Consider the following 7,627-nt stretch of genomic DNA (forward strand, 5'->3'; position numbering starts at 1 on the left):
AAAAAAAAAAAAAAAAAAAAAGAGATTATGGGGGGCCTGGAAGTAGGCAGAGGAGTTGTGACTTTAGTTGCAGAATGGTATAGAGCTTTTTTTTTTTTTTTTCCAGTGTGATGCTTTTAAAGGGGCAGGGGCATGATGTAATGAAAGCAGTGTTTTTTAACAGATTCACTGGGCTTATATGGTATAACCCTATGGACCACAAACTATGGTAAACCTAGGACTACCTGAATAATTAGAATATCCCATTCTCCATGCCACACTGGAGTGAACTTTCTTATTTGGGAAGATAAAGATTGGAAAAATACTATTTATCATATGCCTATTCTGTATCAGGAGATGTACTGGATTATTCCCCCACCCCAGGTATTCCCTCCCTGTCTCCCCCCTCCCTTTCTCCCTCCTTCTCTCACACACCTGCACTTGCACACACCAGAAGTCCCAACTAGGACCTGATACTAATTAACCTTTAAAGGTAATCAATTTTTTGTTTAATTACTCATACAAAGTATGCTATGAAAATACCAGTAAATATCAGGTTAAAAAATTAATTGAAAGACAGAAACTTACTATTGTGTGCTGATTTGATGGAACAGAGGAGTTAAAATACAGTACGTACCTTCTGGATTGAGACTGTGGTTTTCGTTTTTGTTTTTGTTTTTTGGTAGTGGCAGAGCTTCAAACTGGAGAATGTTCTTTTTCATGGGCAGTTTAAAAAAATTGTCATTAAATATTTTCGCGAAGTTAAAACAACATTGAAAGTAACCTGGGCAACTTAGATATTCCTTGTACTTGCTGTAACTCAAATACCAAAACCTATTTAGAGTTTAGGTGCATCTATCATTAGAGGCATGTGATTTCTTTACCTGGGTAAAGCAAAAGAAAGTTAAATTGATGAAATATGAAATGAAAATGAGAATTAATTTGTAGAACGAACCATAAAAGAACGAGATTTTTGAAGAGATTATTTTATTTTGATTGCAGACTGTAAATTATCACAGGGAGTTGCTTTAGGAATGACATTGAGGCTTACTTTTGGGTCAATTTGTTCCTGTCCTGACCCACCCTTGGCAGTGGAGAGAGCTAGAATTTCTCTAACTCCATAGAAACCAGTCTCACTGTTGCTTTAGGACTCCATTCTCTCCCTACACTGGGCTTCCTTTAGTGCTTTGTTATGTAAATATACCTTCAAAAATAGAATAAATATTCTGTAGGCATTACTTGGAAAACGAGCTTTTCTTATAAAGATGTGTGCTTAAGTTGCAGACAGAGCTTTAAAGAGCTCTTGATAGAAAGAAATATATTTGGCGAAGAGTCAAAAATTTTAAAGTAACTTTAAAAGGTGAATAATTTACATTCGTATAGTGTTTATATAATAGGGTGTTATGACAAAGCCAAAACGACATTGAAAATAACCTGAGCAATTTAAATATTCTTCCTAGTAACTGTAAAATAAAAGTGCCTTCGCTGACAGGGAATTTTTTTCATGTTCCCAGCTGGCAGGGATTATTTCATGTTCCCTTATATTTAAAAACTGGTATTAGCATTTACTTCTAGGACTCAGACCAATTCCCCCTTACCTGTCAGAGAACATCTAGTAATGAATGCTGACAAAGCTGCATAGCAAAGTTGGGCAAACCTGTCACTTCCCTTTCAGAAACCTGTTTATGCACCCTCCTGCAATCCCACCACCTGCCCAGGCCAAGTAAGTGAGCCCCTCTCTGCTACTGGTGTTTCATCATTCTGGGAGCTACTTTGATTTCATGCATTGCCCTTCAGGTAAGCCACAGGAACCTCACCACTGGCCATGCCAGATGGTTGTGAATTGGGTAAGAACAAAGAAAAACAGAAGTAGCAAGTGGTGGGGAGTTTAGTGTACTATATGACTTACTCATATGCAAGTCAATAAGCAAAGTCCCCTGCCTCTTGTCCTTGGATGCTGGATATTAATAAATATAAATGTACATTATATATATATATACATATATATGTGCGTGCACACACACACAGACACACATTACCTGGATCCCCCACCTCCTCACCCCACTCTGAAAATCTTTAGAGTATCCTTGGCCTGATCTGAATTACATTACATTAGAGAATTGTTGAAAGAGTTCATATTACTGCTAATGTGGGGAACATAATTAGAACCAACATTAGCGCCTCTACCCAGTATCATCCTTGCTATTATTTGATTTACATCTTACGCTTTTTTCCTTTGACTTTAACTGTCTTTGTCAATCTCCTGTTATAAAAATAAATAGAAGCTTCCTATGAAATGATTTTCACCAATCAGTCAAGTCCTGTAACTTGTTTTCCTTGAAGAGGGAAAATATAACCGATGGACACAAGGAAACAGCAGTGGCATAGCATGTCCTTTTCCACCCTGTGTTTTGACATTAACGGTATTTACACAAATAAACTGAAGGACATTGCATTTGTGGAGTTTGCCAGTGTGATAAGATTGAAGGGGTGGTAGGAAACCTCTACGCTGGTCCCCACTAATCCTGCCTCCTGGTGTTCCCACTCTTCTGCAATCCCTCCTAGCTTGTGAGCTAGACCTAGAGACTCTTTTAACAAGTAGAATAGGCAGAAGCCATGGGATGTCACTTCTGTGACTTCTAACTTGGGCCTTTTGTCATCCCCTTCCCCTTCTCTCTCTTCATCAGCTGCCATGTTATGAGGACACTTGGACAGCCTATGGAGAAAGCTACAAGAGAGGAACTGAGGTCTCCTGCCATCAGCCACTTGAGTGAGCATGGGAGTTGATTTTCCAAACTCCAGTTAAGACTTGAGATGACCACAGTGGCAGCCACCAGCTTGACTGCAACTTACGAGAGACACTGAGCCAGAGGCACTCAGCTAAGTCGTGCACAGATTCCTGACCCGTAGAACCTGTGACACAATGAAGGTTTGTTGTTTTGGGGGTAATCCGTTATTCAGCAATAGATAATGAATACGGAAGGCCTTGTAATTGTATAATCAATGTGAATTTATAAGCGGAAATCTGACCTCATTTGTTTTCTCCTGAAAAAGTTGTAGAACAATCACAAGACTGCAAGTCACTCCCTCTCTTTCTCTCTTTTGTGGGAAATAAACAAGTATAATTACAATTTTTAAACCCATTGTTTTATTCTCAAATAAAATTACAATTTAAACAGGATATTCTAGAGCTCCATTGTAGGGATTAACACTAATTAGAATTAAAGGACATTTTCGTGAAAGCCAGCTTTCTTTTTTATTTAAATAAACACTCATCCCTTGATAATGTATTTCTTTTTCATAAAATTAAAAACAATTATGGGTATGTAGTAGGTGTATATATTTATGTGGTACATGAGGTGTTTTGATCCAGGCATGATGTGTAATAATCACATCATGGAAGATGGGGTATCCATCCCCTCAAGCATTTATCCTTTGTGTTAAAAACAATCCAGTTACACTCTTTTTGTTAATTAAAAATGTACAATTAAATTATTATTGGCTATAGTCACCCTGTTGTGCTATCAAATATTAGGTCTTACTCATTCTTTTAACTATTTTTTTGTACCTATTTATCATCCTCAGTTCCCTCCCACCACCCACCCCACTACCCTTCTCAGCCTCTGGTAACCATCCTTCTACTGTCTAGCTCCATGAGTTCAATTGTTTTGACTTTTAGCTCCCACAAATAAATGAGAACATGTAATGTTTGCCTTTCTGTGCTTGACTTATTTCACTTAACATAATGACCTCCAGTTCCCTCCATGTTGTTGCAAATGACAGGATCTGATAATGTATTTCTTATAAACGTGTGTATGTGTGTGTGTGTGCTTAGTTTAATGCTTGACTAAGCCTTCATGACTTGTGAAGGAGGGATGGGTGTATTTCTATGCATCTCCAAAGTGGGCTATAGGTTCAAAGTAGTGAGAAAAGACATTTTGCCCTTAACATTTACATATACTTTACACAGTTTTCTAAAAAACCTGGTTGGCTACTTTCAGGCTACGAGAATAAAAATTTAAACGTTACTTTGAGTTTCCTTTTATGGGTGAAAAATCTCGCTATGACCCTAAGTTTTAAATATTTGACAAGCAATTATCATAACAAACGGTTTCAGACATTTTTGGCTCTCCCAGAGATTGAAAGGTGAAAATGTTCATTTCTTTTGTTGGCAATGAAGCATTTCATCTTATTATCACAAATATGATTAACACTGTTACGGATTTTTATAAATTATGTCATCTTAAAAATTAAAGAACATTACCACAGTAAAGGAGAAAAACACTCTTTTGAAGTGGCATTTTCAAAAGGCAAATGAATTAGTCAATTTGAAATGCAGGTTTTTCACAAGGTGTTTTTATCTTCCCATCTTTACAATGGTTCCTTTAGCTTATGGGCTCCCACGCCCTTTCTCAGTACCAGTCAGTCAGTCAGTCACCTGGATTGACCATGTACTGGGTACCTTCACCAAGTAATGGAAAAGCAAGGCAAAACAAACAGGCTGGGCGTGGTGGCTCACGCCTGTAATCCCAGTACTTTGGGAGGCCAAGGCGGGTGGATCACGAAGTCAGGAGATTGAGACCATCCTGGCTAACACAGTGAAACCCCATCTCTACTAAAAATACAAAAAATTAGCCAGGCGTGGTGGCACGCGCTTGTAGTTCCAGCTACTCGGGAGACTGAGGCAGAAGAATCACTTGAACCCGGAAGGCAAAGGCTGCAGTGAGCCGAGATCGCGACACTGCACTCTAGCCTGGGCGACAGAGTGAGACTCCGTCTCAAAGGAAAAAAAGCAAGGCAAAACAAACAGGAGACAGCCCCCACCCTGCCCGGCTCAAAAAATATACAATCGAATTGAGAAGATCAAACATGCACCTGAAATGTTTGAAGAACACTTTTTACTGAGTAATGATATGTCCAAGCCAACAAGTACAGATTACTATTGAATTTTGAAAAATTATGCCCAATTATCCTGAGACATTAACCCATGCGTGATCCTTGACCACATCTCTTTTTTTTTTTTTTTTTTTGAGACAGGGTCTCTCTCTGTCACCCACGTTGAAGTGCGGTGGCATGATCTTGGCTCATTGCAACCTTCACCTCCTGGGCTCAAGCAATCCTCCCACCTCAGCTTCCCAAGTAACTGGGACTACAGGTATGCAATGCACCACCATGCTTGGCTGATTTTTTTTTTTTTTCGTATTTTTGATACAAAAATGTAAAAATACAGGCTGGTCTTGAACTCCTGAGCTCAAGTGATCCTCCCACCTTGGCCTTCCAGAGTGCTGGGATTACAGGCATGAGCCACCATGCCTGGCCTGCATCTTTGTTCTTACTGTTTCCTTTGCCTGGGATGCCCTCCCCCTACATCTTCACCTGATTCAATTCTACCTCTCACTTCAGGTCCAATCCAAAGGCTCCCAATTCTTTGAAGCCTGTGCTTACTCCTCTTGTCATGTGTTGTACTGGAGACTATAGACTACCCAACTCTCCTCCCTAAAATTTCATGAGTCATACTTCTTCCGTATCTCTGATCACTTCTCTTCTATTTTGATGACTGTTCTTCTCCTGCCCTTTTCTAACAATGCCATGAGGATTGAGTATTAGAGAATTCTCTTTCCTGCACTCATGTGATTCCCCCAAGGCTTTATCTCCCAGTAATTACATTTCTTGAGCTGATTCCTGGACATATCTACTTGGATGTCACTGTCATCTCAAACTCAACGTGTCCATCCTAGATTCATCTTCCCCCCATCCTCTACCATCACCCCAATTTCCTTACTTAAATCCAGGGCTTACCATGTCTTCTGAGCTTCTAGGGCTCTTGATGGTGACATCTTTGAGTCAACATCTTCTTTTTCACATATATCCAGTCAGACAAATCAGAGCATAGCTTAAGTCTTGTCCTCCACGAAACCTGTCTCTTTGCTCTAAGGCCTGGAGCTTTCCATGCTCCAAATTCAGTTTCTCTCTTAATCGTGAATGAGGCTTATATAGACATTTAACTGTTTCTTGTAGGCTAGAATGAATGAAGTCCTGTTGTTCTTCACTTGAAATGGGTCTCATTTTCTTCTCTTCCTACCCTTCAACTCCTTCTCTCATCTGCTGTTCTTATCTCCTCTCACCTAGGTGAGAGCAATAGCCCCCTAAGCGGCCTCCCTCCAACACGGTGCACTTGTCCACCCTGTTCCAGGGGTTATGCCCACAAAGAATACTCTTCATCCTCTTCTCTGCTTAGCCAAGTCCTCCTCATCTTCTAACAGTAGGGTCATTGCCTATCTCTACCAAGAAACCTTCCTGGATCTTCTAGTCCACATGGAAGTCTCTCTTCTCTGGGAGTGAGTTTTGAGCATAGAGGGGAAAGTGAACTTTGGCGCTAGACAAACCTGGGTTTGAGTTCCAGTGATGTCATTTCCTAATGGTACAATCTCCATTTCTCTGAGCCTTAGTTTCCTCATCTATAAAACAGAGAAAATCATTTTCATCTTGTAGAGCTGTTGTGAGGATTAAATGAGATCATGTATAATGTGTCTGACACATAGTAACTCCTGTTATTACCACCGAGGTCTTGAGTCTTTTCCAAGGCTGATACATTATGCAACTTCAGGGCAAGTCTCTGAATATCACCCTTGCAGTTGTGAAATGCTCAACTTGCACCTGGTAGCCCAAGTCTAATGTATCTAGTATTGATTGTTTGCAAAGTTGCTTGCCTGTGTTTTAGTATTAAACAATTTGTTAGCTTCTGAAGAGAGGATGGGGGGTGGGGATGTGCTAGCTCTCTTGTACACAGTCTCATATACCACTCATGCTCTAGCCTCATCACTCACCACCATCACCACCCTGCTACACTACCTCCATTGTATTGGACCAGACCACTGGCACATTCTCTGATGACCTCAGCCCAAGGCCTCACGTCTATGCACAGCCACATTCTCTGGACTACAGTAGCCTCTATAGCCTCTATCTCTGTAGGCCTCTTTACTTGTCTTCCTTACCCCAATTAGACTGTGTCAGTCTTGTTCCCCACTGCATCCCCAGCATCTAACATAGTGCTTGGTGCATAAGACGGGCTCAATAAACATTTGTTGCATGAATACACTGTTTTCAGGGATTATTACTTAGTTTTCCTCAAGAAGAGGCAGGGGATTTTTAAATTTAACTGCTCTGTTTCTTCAACTACCATGACCGAATTTCTAAATCTACGCCCTGCTGAAGCACTTTGCCTATATTAAATGTGCAAACATTGTGTCAACGTTGTGTAATTTTAATTAATTTATCTTCGAGACAGGGTTTCTGTCATCCAGGCTGGAGTGCAATGGCACGATCACAGCTCACTGCAGCCTTGACCTCCCAAGCTTAAGTGATCCTCCTGCCTCAGCCTCCTGAGTAGCTGGGACTACAGGCACATATCACCATACCTGGCTAATTTTTAAAATTTTTTTGTAGAGATGAGGTCTCTCTATGTTCCTCAGGCTGGGCTCAAACTCCTTGGCTTAAGCAATCCTCCTGCCTTGGCTTCACAATATGTTGGGATTACAGGTGTGAACCACTGTGCCTGGCCAAATTAATTTATTTTTAATGACAAATAAAAATTATATATATATATATGGTGTACAGTATTTTTTTTTTTTTTTTTTTTTTTTGAGAC

General features: G+C 40.2%; 1 long non-coding RNA gene across 1 annotated transcript in view; it reads left to right on the forward strand.

The window, feature by feature from the left end:
- Nucleotides 1-3,692, forward strand: part of LOC105516498 — a 10,339-nt gene extending 6,647 nt beyond the window's left edge. The window contains exons 2-3 of the long non-coding RNA XR_001002496.1: nt 1,655-1,776; nt 2,667-3,692. This is a non-coding gene — a long non-coding RNA (uncharacterized LOC105516498). The remainder of the gene's footprint in view (nt 1-1,654; nt 1,777-2,666) is intronic.
- The last annotated feature ends 3,935 nt before the right edge of the window (nt 3,693-7,627 follow it).

This window comes from Colobus angolensis, unplaced genomic scaffold (assembly GCF_000951035.1).
Source record: "Colobus angolensis palliatus isolate OR3802 unplaced genomic scaffold, Cang.pa_1.0 Scaffold283, whole genome shotgun sequence".
NCBI classification, from domain to species: domain Eukaryota; kingdom Metazoa; phylum Chordata; class Mammalia; order Primates; family Cercopithecidae; genus Colobus; species Colobus angolensis.